The sequence below is a fragment of the Pongo abelii genome, chromosome 19 (genome assembly GCF_028885655.2).
Source record: "Pongo abelii isolate AG06213 chromosome 19, NHGRI_mPonAbe1-v2.0_pri, whole genome shotgun sequence".
Taxonomy (NCBI): domain Eukaryota; kingdom Metazoa; phylum Chordata; class Mammalia; order Primates; family Hominidae; genus Pongo; species Pongo abelii.
Genome location: NC_072004.2, coordinates 19788222 through 19808224, shown reverse-complemented (window position 1 = coordinate 19808224; position 20003 = coordinate 19788222). Strand labels below are relative to the sequence as shown.

At 53.2% G+C, this 20003-nt stretch overlaps 1 pseudogene; it reads right to left on the bottom strand.

Annotated features, from left to right (window-relative positions):
- Window positions 1–5882: 5882 nt before the first annotated feature.
- On the bottom strand, window positions 5883–10240 carry LOC129051212 (keratin, type I cytoskeletal 14-like; annotated as a pseudogene).
- Between the last annotated feature and the right edge of the window lie 9763 nt (window positions 10241–20003).

Here is a 20003-nt window from a genome sequence, read left to right as displayed (position 1 = left end):
CCATGAAGCCCACGGCACCCCGGCACCTGAGGCCCAGTGAGAATCAACACTGCCTCTCCAGCCAACGTGCAAGGCTGCAGCCTGGATCCAGTGCCAGCATCCCAAATGCAGGCCCTCCCCTTGGGGAGTGGATGGAGTAGGAGAGAAGGGCCTGCAAGGACCCAGATAGGCAGACAGAGGGACAGAGAGGGAAACAAAGATCCCACTTGCAAGGTGTCCCCAGAGGCAAAGGTATCATCCACTGGGGACATGGGGACCTGGAGGCAGCACAAGGACAGCTTTGCTCCGGTCGTGGGAGCCCTCTTGCTTCCCACACCCTCAACTTACTCCCCATTGCTGTCTGTCATTGTTCCCCAGGTGCGGCAAGGGAGGGACCTGAGTCAGCATGTGGCTGGCTGTTGGGAGAGGGAGCACCCGCTGAGTCACAGCTCCTCCCCTGGAGCCTCCATGAACCATCTAGGCAGGTGTGCACTGCCCACTGGCGCAGGGCTGTGGGTACCTGCACCTGTCTGTCAACACTCATTCTTTCTCATACAATAGGCACTTGCCACCACCCTGCCCAGCCAGACCCTATCAGACCACAGTGAGGGGATGGAGTGGGCCCGCATAGGTGCCTCCACCTGAGTCTAGCCACCCCAGGCTTGTGTCTGCTGGGACACACCTAGCAGAGAGGCTGAGAGCACCAGCTTCGGAGCCAGGCAGGTCATAGTGTAAAGCCGGATTCTTCCACTTATTTGGAGAAAGTTGCTTCCCCTCTCTGAACCTGTTTCCTCACTGTAAATTCAGATTCATCCTTTATTGAGCACCTACTATGTGTCAGGCATTGGGTTGAGTGCTGGGGATAAAGTAATGAGCAAGCCCTTATCTTGATGAACAGTTATGGGATAAAATAGACCTGCAAAAATAAACATGCAATTCACAACTGAGGTGAGCATGGTTGGTGGGGGAATGGAGAGCACATAGTAAGGGGTGTGGCATGGTTGGGGGCATCAGTGACCTTCTCCCTGAGAAAGAGACACTTGAGTGAAGGGGGAGGAGAAGTGAGCCAGGAGAAGGAAAAAGGGGAGGGGCATACAGCATGTGCAAATGTCCTGAGGTGGGAACAAGCAAAGTGACTGCCAGGGCAGGAGTCCTGTGTGGCTGAAGGGCAGTGGATTAAGTCAAGCAAAGGATTTCGGTGGGAAAAAAAAAAATAGTTCTGACCTTGGCCAGGCACAGTGGCTCATACCCGTAATCCCAGCACTTCGGGAGGCCAAGGTGGTCGGATCACCTGAGGTCAGGCGTTTGAGACCAGCCTGGTCAACATGGTGAAACCCCATCTCTACTAAAAATACAAAAATTAGCTGGGCATGGTGGTGGGCATCTGTAATCCCAGCTACTTGGGAGGCTGAGGCAGGAGAATCGCTTGAACCTGGGAGGCTGAGGTTGTAGTGAGCCCAGATCGTGCCACTGCACTCCAGCCTGCGTGACAGAGCGAGACTTGGTCTCAAAAAAAAAAAAAAAAAAAAAATAGTTCTGGCCTCATGAGGTTGTTGTGAGGCTTAAAAGACCTCATATTGTAAAACTGCTGGTGTGGGTCTGGCACATAGTGGGACATCGTCCTGACTGTCGGTGGCACTGTGGCTGCACCCAACTTCCCCATGGACCGTCTGGGCGACTTGGGTTCTCAGCTCCGTTGCTTATTATTTGCCCATCCCTCTGGCCTATTGAGCCCCAATTAAGATCAAAGACCTGTCCCTGTGGGGCCTGGGGAGGACACTGGATGGTTGGAGGATCATAGTTCCTTCCATCAAGGAACCTCCAGTGTTGCAGGTGAGACCCTTGTTGCTTTGTCTGCACTGTCGAATTTAATCTTCACCAACTGTTTTAGGAGGTATGTGTTAATTTTCAAATCATTTTACAGGTGAGGAAATTGAGGCTCAGAGAGGGTATCTTGGCTGCAGTCACAGAGCTAAACAAGGCGGGAGTGGAGCCAGGGTTTGTCCGCCAGTGAGAAGGAGCTACAGTGGACACAGGCTCAGGGCTCCTGCTCTCTGTCCCAAGCCCCACACATGCGCTGGGTCCTTCTCTACCTTCTTCCTCATGTTGTCTCTTTTTTTATTCAGTCTGTCTCAATTCACCCCATCTCCCCTACACCTACAACAGTTAAGTTTTGATAAGTATGTGTGAATGAATGAATGAATGAATGTTCCTCCCTGCCTAGTACTGGCCCAGCGCCCTCACTATCCTTTCTTTCCCTGGCTCTGTCTCTCTGACTCTCTCCCTCTCCTTCCCTCTCTCTCTCTCTCAACTCTATATCCATTTGTTTCTCTCTATTTCTGTGTGTCTTTTTGCCCTCTCTCTCATGCCAAGTCACCCCCAAAGTTCATCAGAGCATCTTAAAGGAAAAAGACTTCCTTTCCCAGGCCTGGCCTTACAACTGAGAGTGGCACAGAGGGAAGCCCCGTCGGGAAAGCTTGCGCTCAGCAAACAGCAATGGAGGAGGAGCTGGTGACTGCCCTGCACCTGCCTGAGGCCCGTCCATCGCCCTGGAAATCCCTGACATCCCTTTGTCCCCTTTGTGGCAGCCTCCAAGGTCAGTGAGGTGGGCCAGAGAACCTCCTGGGGTCCCACCAGGACATCAGGACCCCCCAGCCCCTGAGGATCAGGCCTCCTTGGGGCTGCCTCCTCTGATGTCTTCCTGTAGGAACAGTCGCCTACATTACCCAAGCCAGGTTGTCTGTGGCCTTGGGGAAGTGCCATTTGCCTGATTAGGTAGGCACATTTGCCAGTTGCTGCTTATAGAGTTCCCTGGACACATTAGAGATCTTTTCACTATAAAAAAAAAGTTCCCAAAAATAAAGGGGATTGAGAATTTCAAGGTCAGTTCCACACCATAAAACAAAAACCATGGAGTAAGCTAAGAAAAATGCACACTGCTCCCATGGGTCTCTCGGTTTTATCTCATCCCTGAGAAAGAACGGAACAGGAATGAAGCCACCCAGGACGTGGCAAAGCCTGAGCATGGACAGGACTTTGTCACTTTCAGCCTGTAGGACCTGGAGCAAGCCAGTCTCCCTAGGGTGAGGTTGGAGGAGTCTTCTCAGTGGCTCACCTAGCACTGCCCAGTTCTGAGTGCCGGGAGGGTGGAGAGAGGGTTTACAGGGAGGCGGAGCCAGAGAGGTCACCTGACCAGCCCCAGGACTCAGAGACGCAATCCCACCTGCTTCCACTCGTCACTTTGCTGGTCTGTTGCTTAGCTGAGCAGAGGCCGAGGGAAGGCAGTCACTGTTGTCAGAGCTGCTGGGCTCATATCTTGAGTTGGATGCTTGTGGCTGCCAGGCTCTGTGAACAAGAGCCCTGTTCATCAGCAGGATCCAAACACTGGCCCTCCCCTCCCCAGTGAGGTACGGTGAGGAGATCCCAGGAGGAGGGGCGTCCATGTGAGACCCCTGGGGCCACTGCCCTGTCTGCCCTCTTCCTCTGGAGTCTGACAGTACAGGGTGGGACCGCCTCCCAGCCTCCCTGCTTGACTTCCTCCTCTCCTGGTTCTGAGCCTGTTTTCAGCCAGGTGGTCCCAGCCGCCATTTTTACCTGCAAGCAAGCCCAGGTCTCCTGTGTATTCCCTCCAAACAGTAACGGCAACCACTCAGAGAGGAGGCTCGCCCCACCTCACCCCAGTCTAAGAGACCTCAAGTTTCTATATTCCTCTAAAGCAGGTCTCCTTTGGGCACAGAGACTTTAATCTGGCACCACCTCCAAGGTAGAGAGGTGTCTGGGGATTCTTATGAAGTTCAGGGCGTTCTGGGCTTCCATCCCTACTGGTGACTCTTGCCATATTTTGCTCTCTGTCCAGGCTCATGTGACCTCTCAAATGTGGGCCACTCCCAAGATTCTTTGCCACACTTGGGCAGGAGGTTCTTTGCCCAACTGGGAACCTTAGGAACCAGAATCCAACACCCCTAGGAGTATCACAAAGCCCCTCCCCACACTAGGGTCCTGTACCCTCTAGGGACCTCAAACCCACCTCTTCTCATTCTCTGAGGAAGCACCCTCAAACCTTCCTCCTTCCTGAGTTGTCCCCTGTATCCCTGAAACTCTAGTACTTCACCTCCAGGATGGCCCATCCTCACCCAGGGATCACCCAAGGTCAACCCTTTCTGATGACAAAATTTAGGTTAAAAGATATCCCAGAGTTTCAGAACCACAAAGCAGTCCTCTTTTTCCTGTGGTGGAGGTAGGAACGAGAGAAACCAATATCTCTTCATTCCTTTTCCTAATAACTCACCCCATTACCATTTATAGGATGCTGACTATGTGCCAAACACAATGCCAAATTCATTGCCTGCATGAGGTCATTCACTCCGGTATCAGCCTTATGCAGCAAAGGTGTTTATTCCCTACCTTGTGAAAGAGGAATGTGGGGTTCAGTACCTTGCCCAAACTCTTCAAGGTTATTCAGCGTAGGAGCCAGGACTCCAACCCAAGCAGTCTGATTCAAAAGCTCAGGCTTTTAGATCCCTTGCCCAAATTTAGTCTTTTTTCAGTCCCTTCCCTACCCTTGACTCCCCCTACAAGTTTTCTTCAGGCAGCCGGATGAATGAGCTGTTGAAACTGACACAGGGCTAGTCAACTCTTTCCTAGCTTGGGGCAGTGAGCCCCATCTACCTCTGGAATCTTCACCACTTACTAGGGTGAGGCTCCTTCCCTTCTCACTCCTTTTCTAGCCTCTCAAAGAGAAGGAAAGGCATTCCCCACCCAGGGGAGGCTCATACAGTCTTGGCTCTTAAGGTATAGTCTCTCACTGGATTCTTGTATCAACCTCAAGAAGCAGGGCTCAGCATCCTTACTATACAAGTAAAGACACTGAGACTCAGACTTTCCCAGCTCACATCTGTTACAGAACAGAGCCATGGTTAGAAACCGGTCTATTCCCAAACCCTCTAAAAATGCTCTCATCGTGGGTGGATAATCACCATGCCCTAGAGATAGTTTACCCAGTATTGCCAGCACAGCCATGCCTTGAGCCAGCACTATGCCAGGCCCTGTGCTGGAGGCCTTAAAGGCATTCTTCCAGTGAATTCTCCCAACAAGCCCATAAGGTAGATACTATCATTATGACCCTTTTACAGAAATGGAAGCTGAGGCTGGGAGATGGTCATCAACTTGCCCTAGGTCAACCAAGTGTAAGAAGGATTAGATCCAGTACCAGAGGCAAGAGCAGGTGGGGTGGAGGGAGATGAGACTGTCAGGAGAGCTTGAGTTCCTACCTTCGGTTCATAGACCTCCAGTAAGGAATTCTAGGAGACCCCTGAACCCCATGAAATTGTATGCAAATGTATGTATGCTTATTTGAAGGTAGGGGGCAGAAGGAAAGATCTGTAGCTTTATTATTCTCCAAGGAATCCCTGATCACAAAAACATTAGGAATCCTTAACCTAACATAGTGCCTGACATCGGGGCACTCAATGTCTGGTGAATGAATGGACACACATGAACATGAGTGAGGAAATGAATGAATATCCCTCCTTACTCTAGGAGACACCCCATATGACCTGGTACACTCATCTATCTTTGTCTTCTGAGATGGCGAAAGATATCCTGGGACCTGAGCCCAACCCACCCACATGACTTTTCTCCCAGTCCCAGGGGCCATAGCCAGGTGCTATGACAAGCTCGAAAGAGATGCTTCTCCCACTTTCTCCCCATTCCCACTCCTAACAAAGACCAGACAGAGGCGAGAATTATGCAACTCAGATAATGAAGCTGTATTGATTGCCAGGAGGGGGTGAGGGTGAAGCAGGGTCCAGGTGTGAAGTGCTTAGGGGGCAGGAGAGGGGATCTTCCAGTGGGATCTGTGTCCACACAGGGGGCCTCCTAGGCCTGAGTGGGGCTGGGCAGCCTCAGTTTTTGGTGCGAAGGACCTGCTCATGGGTGGACACCACCTTGACATCCTGCACATCCATGACCTTGGTGAGGATTTGGTGGCTGGAGGGGGTCACTGGGGAAGAGGCCAGAAGAGGACGTTACCAGAGGTGGACAGACAATGGACTAATCAGGAGTAAGGAGGCCAAGAAGGTGAGGAAACTCAAACTGTCTCCCCGTTGCCCTCTCCCCTGATTACTGCTTCACTCCCTGCTGTTGCCCAAGCACTGATACCGTCAACACATTTCTTTCAGACTAGGACTCCCAAAGGTCAGAGACAGAGTCTTTGTCCTCAGATTAGAGCTTCCTAAGAGCTCACACCCGGCTGGTTCCGTCCATATTCACCCAGTGGAGTGGTCTTGGTGGGAAGAGCCCTGCAAGGCCCTGTTCATGGTGCTGAGCACCACAGCAATGGGATCTGCCACAGACACCAGGTAGAAGTAAGAGGTGGGGGCTGCCTCTCCTAGCCCTAAGGAGGGTTTAGAAAATAGCTTCTTCCATCCAAGGAGGTTCCCAAGGGAAACTGGGTGACATCACTAGAGCTCAGCCCCTCACGGAGCCTCTATCCAATGCCTAGACCTGCTTGGGGTACAGAGGGCGGCCTGGAGCCCAGGTCTGCAAAGGATGAGGGTCTTACCGGTCTCTGGATGACTGCGATCCAGAGGAGAACTGGGAGGAGAGGCTGTGAAGACAGAAAAGGGCAGGATCATTAGATACATGGTGGGGCCGTGACAGTGCCATGGGGGTGTGGATTAGGGGGAGGGCCAAGAATCACTGGGCATCCTCACCCTCCAGCAGGCAGCGGTAGGTGGCGATCTCCTGTTCCAGCCGCATCTTCACGTCCAGCAGGATCTTGTACTCCTGGTTCTGCTGCTCCATCTCGCAGTGGAGCTGGGCCAGCTGCTCCTCCACGCTGTCAATCATCTCCTGGATTTGGGCCAGCTGCACGAAGTAGTGACCTTTGGTCTCCTCCAGGCTGTTCTCCAGGGATGCTTTCTGTGAGGGAGGGAAAGGGAATCAAGGATTAGTGAGTGTGGCCATTCTCTCCCTGCCAGTCCTGAGCGCACCACTGGGCCTGGCACTATTCCTACCATGCTGAGCTGGGACTGCAGCTCAATCTCCATGTTCTGCATGGTGTGCCAGAGCTCCGAAATCTCATTCTTGCTGCTCTGCACCAGCTCGCTGTTGGTGGCTACCTCGCGGTTCAGCTCCTCTGTCTGCAAAAAAGAGAATGACATTCACACCAGAAGGCCCCAGAAGGCAGGTGGTCTGGGTTCCTTCCACCTCAAATGACACCCACCTTGGTGAAGAACCATTCCTCCGCATCCCTGCGGTTCTTCTCTGCCATCTTCTCATACTGGTCACGCATCTCGTTCAGAATGCAGCTCAGGTCCACACCAGGTGCAGCGTCCATCTCCACATTGACATCTCCACCCACCTGGCCTCTCAGGGCATTCATCTCCTGCACAGCCAGGGATAGTCCATACTCAGAAGCTCCACCATGGCAGTGGATTGGGGTTCCTTAGTCAGGCCTGAATACTGCCCTCCCACCATCACAATTCTATCTCGACTCTCCCTTCTCTCTCTCTCTCTCTCTTTTTTTTTTTTTTTTTTGACAGGGTCTAGCCTTGTTGCACAGGCTGGACTCGAACTCCTGTCTTCAAGTGATCTTCCCATCTCAGCCTCCCAAGTAGCTGGGACTATGGCATGCACCACCGTACTCAGTCTCCCTGCGCTTCTTTTAAGCTGGCTTTTCCATATAGTTCTCACCTCGTCGTGGTTCTTCTTCAGTTAGGCCAGCTCCTCCTTCAGGCTCTCAATCTGCATCTCCAGGTCAGCTCTGGCCAGGGTCAGTTCGTCCAGCACCCCAGCACCCGGCACATGCCATTGATGTCAGCCCCCACACTCATGCGCAGGTTCAACTCTGTCTCATACCTGGAATGACCCCAGAGAAAAGGAATGAGACACCCATCCTGACCACAGTGAGGGCTTTGTTCTCTTCTCCCTGCAGCTTCTCCCAGAGCTGGTGCCTTGTGGGTGGTTTAAGGAGCCAATCTTGAAAATGGCATGGTTGAACACAGTGCCCATGGATTGCTCAGATATGAACATTCCTGGGGCCTGGGGATAAGGCAGTTCATTTTGCTGCAGAATTCAGGAGGGGGTTGCGCTTCTAGCTTCAGCCAACAAATAATGCATAAGTCCTCCAACTATGATTCCCTCCTATACTTCAGGGGCAGTTGGGGAAGTGGAAAGTGCCTCTCCCTGAAGCAGCGGTTCTGAAAGCTGGCTGTGGACAAGAATCACCCAGGTAACCTGCTATAAATAGCTGAATCAAAACTCCAAGGGTGGGGCCCAAGAGTCTTATTCTTTTATAAGTACCGCAGGGAGTTTTCATGCAGCTATTCTGGCACTGGCTAGTTCTATTTGGGAAACACTGCTCCAAAAATGCCCTACTTTGGGGACACTGGATGTTCTGGCTCACCACTGCAAACTCGCTTGGTGCGGAAGTCACCCGCGGCCAGATGGGCATTGTCAATCTGCAGAAGGACCTTGGCATTGTCCACTGTGGCCGTGAGGATCTGCAGGATGGAAAGGGCACAGGTAATTTTTCAAATGGACTTCACAAGCCAGACTTCACTGTCACCTACATTAAGCTCTTGCTTCATGTTCTTGCCTGAATTCCCCTTTTCCCCCACAAAACTTGACCATAGCAGCCTAAAGGAAAACAGATGCCCCAGGCCTGTCCTAAGACTTTGCTAACTCATGGTCAACAGAGGGGGTAGATGCAGCCCGGGGCTTAGAATCAAAAGCCCAGGAGTTCTGGTCGCAATTCTGCCACTGACTTGCTGCAAAACCTAATGGGTCTTGGGGCTTCAAGTTCCCCACCTCCAAGTAAGGAGAATAATCTGAGACTCCCTAGCCCTCCTTCCTGAGCTGGCCTCTCTTCTCTCTGCATCAGCCAGCCCTGCCAGTCCTCTGCAGAGATGCACATTCCTTTTCAAGCTCATGGGCCATGGGACTTCAAATGGAACTTTCTCAAGAGATAAAACCCAACTGGCACAGGGGATTAGAAAAGAGGACTCAAGGGAAGAATAAGATATATTGGCCCCTGAGTCTGATTGGAGTTCCCCACCTCATCATTGAATTTCCCTAATCCATGCAAGGCATTAGAGCCCAGCAGACTCCCGCAGAGAGGGATCCTAGGTGATGTGGGAGCAGTGAGGAGGGGGCTGGAGTCAGGGCACAAGCCTGCCAGGCTCCCTTTGTGCAGGGCACATCAAGGGGCCACACTGATTATCTCTGCAGGCTCTCCGTGCCTGCCTGGCTGTGGGGAGGGACCAGCCTGTACCAAGGCCTATGGGTGGCGGCAGCCACAGCCCAGACTAGTGAGCTAATGAGTGGTTTGGATGTCTTGCCTGGTCCCGTTAGAGCCTCGCTCCTTGCCTGTGCTGGAAGGTAGGACACAAGGGCCCCAGCCTTGGCTCTGCCATTAATTTGCTATGTGACCTGCAGCTGGTCACAGCACCTCTTGAAGCTTCAACTGCTTCCTCTGTAAAATGTAAGGACAGGAATCACTGATCTCACTTGATCTGAGGATTTGAGATCAGAAGGGGATGAGCAGGCTGGGGAAGAGAGAGCATCCTCTCACTGATCAACTCTTAGGGCATCCAAGACCTCGAAAGAAGGGATCTGGGGTGGGCTCTGTCTTATAGAGAAATCTTAAGGTGTCAGTGTCCTGGGGAATCTATTGTTCCCAGAAGGAGCTAGATGGAATGGCACCTTCTGCTGCCCATTCACTCGTCTTGTTCCTCAGATCCTCGATGGTCTTGAAGTAGGGACTGTAGTCTTTGATCTCACTGGGCCGCTGCTTCTGGTACCAGTCACAGATCTTCACCTCCAGGTCAGCGTTGGCCTCCTCCAGGGCACGCACCTTGTCCAGGAAGGAGGCCAGGCTGTCGTTGAGGTTCTGCATGGTCACCTTCTCACTGCCCACCAGAAGCCCATCACCACCAGCAAAGCCACCACCCAAGCCAGCACCCAAGACACCACCGAAGCCAGCACCAAGGCCACCACCATATCCTCCCCCAAAGCCACTACCAAAGCTGCTGCCGCTGCTGAAGCCACCGCCATAGCCGCCCCCCAGCCCGCAGGCTCCCCCAGAGGAGAAGCGGGAGGAGGAGACAGACAGGCCGCCCCCGTAGGTGCTGGGGGTGCGGCAGGACCCTCCGGCCAGGACGGAGGAGATGCGGCTGGAGCCGCCCCCGATGCTGCCCCCGATGCCGCAGGAGCCCTTCATGGAGCTGGAGGAGGTGAACTGGCGGCTGCAGGTGCTCATGGTGCCGAGGAGGGAGGTGAGTGAGCAAGCAGTTGGCTGAGTGAAGAGAAGGTGCTCAGGTAAATTGGAAAGGGATGTGAGTGCTTTATACTCCTGGGTAGGGGGTGGGCCTGGCACTTTCCATTCCCCTTGGCTTTCATCACCCACAGGCTAGCGCCAACTCCCAGCCAGGTCCCTCCTCTCCTCCGCCTCATCATGTCTGTCATATTTTACTGGAAACTTATTGTTTGGGGTGTTTTTGTCTTTCTTGTCCCGCCAGGCGTGATTCACAGGGGAATGTGTGGGCCTGCAGGCTACACTTTCCCATGGGGTCCCGGGAGTCCCAGCCCTCAGGAACCTGCACACTGGGCTCAGCCAGGATGACAGAGAGCAGGGCCTCTGCACCTTAAACCTGGTGACCTGCTAGCTCTCCATGAACTGGATGGGCCTTTAACATCCACTTAGAGGAAGCCCACCGCTGCAAGGGACAGATACCCAGCTGGAGAGCACCGGCATGGCAAGGTCACCTTGGGCACAGAGACGCCTCCCTCACCATGACCCGCTATTAGAGACAAGGAGGTCTGGGGGGCCCTCCCAGGCCTGACCTGCCATGCTGTGCTGAGAAGCCTGTCCCGTCCCTGAAATACACTCAGCCAGTCAGGTGTATGGTGATTCCCACCCCAACACCCCCATCAAAGAGAAATCCAGGCAGCTCTCCCCAGCCCTGGGCACAGACCCTAATTTCCTCCCTACGGTGAGGATCTCACATCCACCACACCATAGGGTGGGTGGCCTCATGGAGGCCAGGAAACAGCCTGGAGTCAGGTGGGTCCTGGCTCTGCCATTTACGCCCTGTGACCCAGGGCTTGGCACTTCTCTGAACCTCAGTGTTCTCACCTGCAAAGTGGGAGTCATACCATCTACTCTGCCTACTGCAGTCAGCTCTGAGAAGCCAATGCGATGGCGTAAGTGAAAGGCTTTTGTAAACCGAGTATGGCAAGAAGCCTGGTTGGCATTGTTGTAGCCCAGGCTTAGCCCCAAAGTGGATGGAGCTGCATCCAGGAACAGGCCTGGGGGGCCTTTTTTTCTTCCAGCCCCAGATATCCTCTCAGACCCCCAGAACATCCCTAGTGTAGGCAGAAGTCTGGCTCAGGCTCCCTCGTTTGAGCCCCTTATGGAACTGGCCCAGGAGATGTTCTGGGGAGGAGTAGAGGCTGGAGTGGTGCCGGGCTGTGCCAAGGGCAAGGCTGAGGTGGACACGAGGGTCCCTGACTCCTGAAGCCCCAAGGGTCGGGGGACATTTCTAGGAGTCCACTTGGTCCTGCTTTGGAGGTGTGTATATCAAAACTTCAGTCTCCCAGACAACCTCCCAAAGCAAACCCTTCCGGCCCCCACCCCACCCTCCCGTCAGCCCCTCGGCTCCTCAGACCCCGGCAGGCATGTTGGGAGGAATGTGGTCGTGTCTGGGGCTGCCTGACGCATCCTATCTCCTCAGACAGGCCCCAACAGCCCCTGCTGGAGGCTCCAGTGCTCTTCCTGGGATCAACTGCTCCTAGAAGAGAAGCAGGACCCTCTCTCACCCCACCCCCAACCTTGACTGTCACCAAAGAAGAAGCCAGAGAGGGGAGCCCCCCACTACTGTGGCCTAGGTGCTTGGAAGACAATGCTGAGACAGACACCTGAGCTGTGGGCTCCCCAAATCTGCCAGCAAAGGACTCTCGAGGACGTGAGTAAGCCAGGGCCCCACCCCGCTCCACCCACCCCTGACAGACACTCCTAATCTCCCTGCAGAGAATGGTCCCCCAACCCTGGCCCAGCCCTACAATTTCCCCAGAGAGAGGCGACAGGGGTTTTGGCTGAGGGACAGATGCTTTCGTTGGGAGGCAAGTTGCTGTTGACTGTGGGGCAAGGGGAGGCTGTGCTCACTGGAGAAAAATGCTGTGTCCAGAGGGATCTGGGACTGGGAATGGGGTGCAAGGCCCAATACCGGCTTCCTCTGTGCCCCGCCACCCCCACCTACCACCACCACCCTGTCTCCTTCTTCTGCAGGGATCAGGAATAGAAGCTCCGGCGCCCAGGACATAGGAACAGCTCTACTTTCCCTTTCATTTGATTCAGTGGAACCCAGAAGAAACTCCTTCCTCCCCCTCCTCCGAGGGGAATCCAAAAGATAAAGATGGCAGGGAACCAATGACAGATCAGTCCATGCACATAATCTTAAAAGGCACTTCTGCAGCCCCACCCCAACCCCACGCACCGACTCCAGAGCCCTAGCATGGAATATAAGCCTGATCCCCCACACCCGGTCTTAGAACCGTGGCCTAACCTGGAGCCTGAGACCAACCTCTCTTCCCCTGCAGACAAGGACTCAGTGACCAAGGAGCTGCAAACAGCCTGGCCAAGCAGGGAGCAGACAGAGAGGACACCACACTCCCATCCCCTCCCTGATGCCGAAGAAGCATGGTACTCAGACATTTTAAGGGAGGGCATTTTCTGGGGCATCAGGGGTTAAAGGGTTGCCAGTCTTGACTGCTGAGGCCCAGAGTACCCCCCACCTCTGGACTTCTAGGCAGGCTTTGTGTGAGCAGCATTACCTGACCCTCCCTCCAGCCTGCCCCAAAAGAAGGGGGGTAAAGGAGGAGCCCCGGGCAGGACCTCTTGTGGTTAGTGAGTCTCCCTGCACCACCCTACATGGGGGAGCCCCATGCCAATCCAAACAGGTGAAGCAGGCAGGGCCAGGCAGCCCCCACAGAGCCCACACTGTGTGATGAGGACTGTGCTGGGCACCAGGAGATGGCATCCTAAGGAAGGAGGAGACCTCAGGACAGCCCCCACCCTTGGAGTGCACGGCCTAATGGAAGAGACGATCCCTGCCTGTAGGAAGGTCCCAGCATGAAAGAGAAGCAGGAATGCACATCAACATTACTTAACATACAAGCAAACAGAAGAAAAGCACAGACAAGAGAGATTGGTTTCCCAGGGCTGCCATAACAAATTACCACAAATTTGATGGCTTGAAACAACTGGCTGGGCACGGTGGCTCATGCCTATAATCCCAACACTTTGGGAGACCAAGGCTGGTGGATCACCTGAGGTCAGGAGTTCAAGACCAGCTTGGCCAATATGGTGAAACCCCATCTCTACTAAAAATACAAAAATTAGCTGGGTGTGGTGGCAGGCACCTGTAGTTCCAGCTACTTGAGAGGCTGAGGCAAAAGAATCACTTGAATCTGGGAGGCAGAGGTTGCAGTGAGCCGAGATGGCACCACTGCACTCCAGCGTGGGCAACAGAGCAAGACTTCGTCTCAAAAAAAACACACACAAAAAAACAACAGAAATGTATTCCCTCTGGAACACATTTCTGGAATACATTCTGGAAACCGTAAGCCCTGAATCAAGGTGTTGGCAGGCCCATACTCCCTCTGAACACTCTGGGGAAGAGCCCTTCCTTGCCTCTTCCAGCTTCTGGCATTGTCGTATCCCTGCCTTCATCTTCACGCGGGCTTCATCTCTGTCCTTTTCAGTCTCTTGTAGGACACTCATTGGATTTAGCAATCACTCTAATCTAGTAGGATCTCATCTCAAACCTTACCTTACTTACATCTGCAAAACCCCCATTTCCAAATAAGGGCACATTCTGAGGTCCCAGGTGGACCTGATTTGGGGGAACCCTGTTTGACCCACTATACCACATAACAGACTGGGTGCTCGTCACCTTGCAAAGCAATAGTAAAAACTAGGTAGGGAGATGGTTGAGACGAGATGTGGGGGCGGCCCAATCTGGAAGGCTTCTGGGAACAGGCTTTAGCGTGACACGTCAAGTTGCCAGGGACTGGATGGCAGGGAGCCACAGAATTCTCGGGTCTTGGGTCCGTACTTGACATCATCCACTTTTATTTATTTCTTTCTTTTTTTTTTGACACAGGGTCTCCCTCTGTTGCCCAGACTCTGTTGCCCAGACTGGAGTGCAGTGGTGGGATCACGGCTCACTGCAGCCTCAATCTCCTGGGCCCAAAGGATCCTTCCACCTCAGCTTCCCAAGTGGCCAGGACTGTCACCATGCCCAGCTAGTTTTTACTTCTTTGTAGAAACGAGGTCTCACCATGTTGCCCAGGCTGGTCTCAAACTCCTGGGCTCAAACGATTCTCCCACCTCAGTCTCCCAAACTGCTGGCATTACAGGCATGAGCCACCACATCCAGCTTCTTTTTTTTTAATTTTTATTTTGAAATAATGTTAGACTTGGCTGGGTACAGTGGCTCACACCTGTAATCCCAGCACTTTTGGAGGCCAAAATGGGTGGATCACTTGAGGCCAGGAGTTTGAGACCAGCCTGGCCAACATGGCGAAACCCCATCTCTACTAAAAAATACAAAAAGTTAGCTGAGCATCATGGCGAGCACCTGTAATCTCAGCTACTCGGGAAGCTGAGGCAGGAAAATCGATTGAACCCGGGAGGCAGAGGTTGCAGTGAGCCGAGATCGCACCACTGCACTCCAGCCTGGGCAACAGAGCAAGACTCTGTCTCCAAAAAAAAAAAAAAGTTAGCCTTTAAGAAAAAGTTACAAAATAGTACAGAGACTTCCTGTGTATCCTGTGTATCCTTCACCCAGCTTCCCCTAATGGGAACATACTACATAAGAATCATACAATTTCTGAAACCAATAAATTGACATTGCCACAATACTATTTTTTTTCCCCGAGATGGAGTTTTGCTCTTGTTGCCCAGGCTGGAGTGCAGTGGTGCAATCTCGGCTTACTGCAACCTCCACCTCCCAGGTTCAAGCGATTCTCTTGCCTCAGCCTCCCGAGTAGCTAGGACTACAGGCACTCGCCATGAACCCCTGGTGATTTTTTGTATTTTTGTTAGAGACGGGGTTTCGCCATGTTGGCCTGGCTGGTCCCAAACTCCTGACCTCAGGTGATCCACCCGCTTCGGCCTCCCAAAGTGCTGAGATTACAGGCATGAGCCACTGCACCCAGCTGACACAATACTATTAATGAGCTAAAGGCTTTATTGGAACTTCCACCAGTTTTTCCACAAATGTTCCATTTCTGCTGCAGGGTCCAATTTCGATCTCCACATTGCATTTAGCTATCACGTCTCCTTAGTCTCCTCCTATCCATGACAGCTCCTCAGTCTTTTCATGTCTTTCATGACCTTGACACTTTTGAAGAGTACTGGGGTGATCAATTATTTTGCAGAATATCCCTCAGTTTGGGCTTTTCTGATGTTTTCTCATGATCACATTGAGGTTATGCACTTTAGCAAGAAAACCACAGAAAAGAGGTTGCATCCTGTCAGGCATGTTGGACAGATATGTCGTGTGTCTTACCTACTGCTGGCGCCGCCAGCCTTGTTCGCTTGGCTAAGGTGGTGCTGCTGGATTTCTCTACTCTCACGTTTCTGTTTCTCCAATTGAAATTAACAAATACCTTGAGGAAGGTACTTAGAGACTCTGCAAAAATCCCGTTTCTCCTTAAAATCTAACCCACTGAATTTTGCCTCCATCAGTGGGGGGAACGAGCTCACGTCAACCTGAGTTTAAGAGCCTCATTTGAAGGAACTCCTTGAGGGACTGTGGCTTGCAGGAGAGACTTTGGGACATCCAAGCCCAGAGAAAGAACTCTTTCCTGCTCTCTTGTCCAGCCCCAAAACCTCTCAAACCCTCTCTGTGCTCCAAGACAGCAGTCCCCAACCTTTTTGGCACCAGGGACCAGTTTCATGGAAGACCATTTCTCCATGGATCTAGGGGGTTGGGGGTGGGGATAGTTTCAGGATGAAACTCTTCCTCCTCAGATCACCAGGCATTAGTTAGATTCTCGTGAAGAGTGAACAACCTAGATCCCTCGCGTGCACAGTTCACGAGAGGGTTTATGCTCCTATGAGAATCTAATGCCGCTGCTGATCTGACAGGAGGTGGAGTTCAGGCGGCAGTGCTCACTCACCAGCAGCTCACCTCCTGCCGTGCGGCCTGGGTCCTAACAGGCCACAGCTGGTAGAGTCTGTGGCCTAGGAGTTGGGGACCCCTTCCCTGAGACACTCCCATGCCGGCTTCCCTTCACAATGTATTATTGTGGAGAAATAGCACGTATTTCTCTCACGATTGTCAAGAGCCTTGCTAGGCTCCCACCAGCCCTGGGGGAAGAAGAGGGGAATCTGGCTCCTCTCATGTCACAGATGGGAAGTCTTGAGTCCAGAAAGGCCCGGAGTCAAGTAACAAGTTGGAGCCCCCCTTGTGATTCCCAGGCCCCCAGAACCTGCCTGGGGCTGAGCTTCTCCTTTCCTCCTGGCAGAGTCCTGCACCCCTCCCTCTCCTCTCAGCCCTTCTGCACCCTCCCCTGGAGTACCCCCCACTTCTGGACTTCTAGGCAGGCTTTGCGTGAGCAGCATTGCCTGACCCTCCCTCTAGACTGCCCCAGAAGGAGTGGGGTAAAGGAGGAGCCCAGCGCAGGGCCTCTTGTGGTTAGTGAGTCTCCCTGTACCACCCTGCATGGGGCAGCCCCGTGCCAATCCAAACAGGTGAAGCGGGCAGGGTGAGGCAGCCCCCCCAGAGGCCAACCCCCTTCACCTTGCCCATCCCTCTCCCTGCCAAGCCTCAGAAAACTGTGTGGAGAGTGGGTAAAGCTCCTAGAGTTCAGGGCTGTCACTTGCAGAGACAGTGGGCTGGGGAGGGAGCAGCCTCTGCTGCCAGAAGGGCAGGGCTTCCGTGGAGGCCATGAGTCGGCTAGCAGGCAGGATGGCAGCACAAGGGAGCAGGAGCCTAGAGCACCTCCTGAGGCCCCAGGTCCCCTTTCCCCCAGAAAGCAGGAGCTTAGAGCACCTCCTGAGGCCCCGGGGTACCCTTTTCCCCAGACAGCTATGCCACCTGCTGATTTCCCAGGCCAGCCTGCCCATCTGGGCTGACACAAGAGATGGGCTGAGCCAGCATTTCAGTGTCTGTGTCCTTGTCTGAGCCTCTGAGCTGTGCCACAAGGCTGACAACAGAGCTTGGCCAGCCCACATTATAGAAGAAGAGGCCAGGCGCGGTGGCTCACACCTGTAATCCCAGCACTTTGGGAGGCCGAGGCGGGTGGATCATGAGGTCAGGAGATCGAGACCATCCTAGCTAACACGGTGAAACCCCATCTCTACTAAAAACACAAAAAATTAGCCGGGCATGGTGGTGGGCACCTGTAGTCCCAGCTACTCGGGAGGCTGAGGCAGGAGAATGGTGTGAACCCGGGAGGCAGAGCTTGCAGTGTGCGGAGATCGTGCCACTGCACTGCACTCCAGCCTTGGTGACAGAGCAAGACTCCATCTCAAAAAAAAAAAAAAAAAAAGAAGAAGAAGAAGAAAGCTCAGAGGTGGAGGAGTTCCCCCAAGGCCCATAGCAAGTCAGCTGCTCACTCAGGGTTCCACCCCAGCTCAGCTGGCTGCAAGCCTTACTTTTTAGTGACAGGTCCCCTCCTGCTAGAAAGTCCCCAAAAGTCAGAGCCAAGAACAGCATCTAGACCAGGCTCTTAACTTTACAGATAGAAAATGTGAGTCCCAGCCAGGGGAAGGAATATATCCAAGGTCACACAGCAGAAGTGTCACCCAGGGCTCTGAGCTAGGCAGAGTAAGAATATGCCTGGGGTGAAAATGGCTGTGCCTGCACCCCAGAATCATGTTCGGGTTTTTTAAAATGCAGTCAGGTAGTCAAAGGCAAGAAACAGATTAGTTTACAACCCTGCCGCTAGCTCCCAGTTCAGGCAAAATGCAGCTTAAATGCTCCAGCCCATCACTCATGAGGCCCCACTGTAAACTGGGTCCCCTCCCCAACAGGCCTGTCCCCTTGCTGGTCCCCACATCTCCATCCATTTCCAATCTCTGCCTGAATTTCCACATATGTCGTCTCTTCCTACCCAAACCCCTCATGTTCTTTAAGGCCAAGCCTCAGTTCCGCATATAGATTATGCAGATTCCTACAGGCTGTGTGGCACAAAGTAGGTGCTCAATGAAGGAAGGAAGGACAGAGGGAGGGAGGAGGGAGAGTAAGAGGAGGCAGGAGAGAAGGAGGACAGAGAGAGGGAGGGAGGAGGGAGAGCAGGAGGAAGGGAAAGGGAAGAGGGTAAGGGAATGTAGAAGAGGGATGGATGGATGGATGGATGGATGGACATATAGACGGATGGATGGACGGATGGCAGGTGGACAGATGGATAGATGAGTGGAAGGAAGGGGAGAAGGAGGGAAAGTGGAGGGATGAATGGGTGGGGTGTGGTCAGGCAGGGAAGTAGATGAATGGAAGAATGGAAGGAAGGAATAATAATGGATGAAAGGATAGGGGGATGAACAGGAGGTGGGTGGATGGTGGGTGGGCAGGTGGGTGAAGGATGGTGGAGTGCTGAGAAAGGACAGTGAGCCCAGCTGGGGACAGAGGGGGCCAGCATCCTAGAGGAGGTCTTAACTGATCTGAACCTTGAAGATGAGTAGATGCTGAGCAAGCAGCGGAAGTGAGGATAGATGTCCCATTTGCCCAAGGAAGCACCTGGGCGAAGGGCAGACGTGTGAAAGACTGGTCTGATGGAAACTGCAAGCAGTGTTGTATTGCTAGTGTTCACAGCTCAAGGCTGGGCCTGCCTGATGAAACTGATAGCCTTAGGCCAGGTGATGATAAAGGTGCTGGGAAGCTCAGACTTTATCCTAACGACGCTGGAGCCACTGAAGGGTCCTAAGCTGGCAAGAGATGCTGTCAGATGTTTCACGAAGGCCACCCTGGTGTCCATGCAGAACATACTTTGCCATGGTGTGGGGGATCAGTAGGCAGAATTTGCCATATCCAGGTAAGGGATGTTGTTCGCTCAGATCTCTCCTCTTCCAGGAAGTCCCACCTCATCAGCTCAGGTCACCTGGCTTTCTCCCCATCTCTCAGCCCTCCCAATGCTTCTGCGATCTGTGCCCCCACCCTTGATTATACCTCTCCATAGTGCCTTAGGGGTCCACAAAGTGTTTTTCACATAGTCAGTCCTCAGCGTTACTCTGGTCTGATGTGGGAGACACAACCCTTGCCCATGGGCTGTCCAGTTGATGGAGGAGGGTTTCAGAGCCCAGAGTTTTCTCTGTGCCATAGGCTGAGGGGAGCCGGGAGCACAGGAGCCACAAGGTGGGGTGGATTAGCACACACAAGTTTTCTTGGAAAGCGTGTGCTTTGACTCAGGTTTTCAAAGAAGGAAGAACTCTGGAGGGTGCAGTGGGGAGAGGGCGTGGCTGTGGGAACTCCAGCACAGTGGTCAGTTACGGGGAGAGTCAGCACCTGGGAGTCGGAATGTCTGTGTCAGGAGTCCTGAGCTCTGGTCGGCAGGACAGAGGGAAAGGGAAAGAGGAAGGGAAGGGGTCGCCGAGTAGTTCTAGCCTCATGGGTAGAAAGAGTCATTTCCCACAGTCAGAGATGTGGGAACAGATTCAGCATCTTGCACCCCACCTCCCTCCCCAGACGTGATACCACATGGGATCAAGGAAGGAGCAGGGCCTCCCTGATCAGAAAGACCAGCTTTCAAGTCTTGGCTCCATCGCTGACAAGCCATGTGACCTTGGACAGGCCGTTGCAGCCATCTAAGCTTTGGTTTTCTGTCAAATGGGAATAGCACCAGTTCAGCCTGTCAGGATTATTGAGAGGAGTGGGTAAGTCAGGGCAGGTGGCCAACATGGTACGTGGCACAGAGGAAATGTTTGGTAAAAGTTCACTTAAATTAAGCCCTGGAGTTGGACCAAAGGGGGTAGGGGGTGCAAATGGAGAACAGGTGTCAAGGTTCAGCCAAAGACC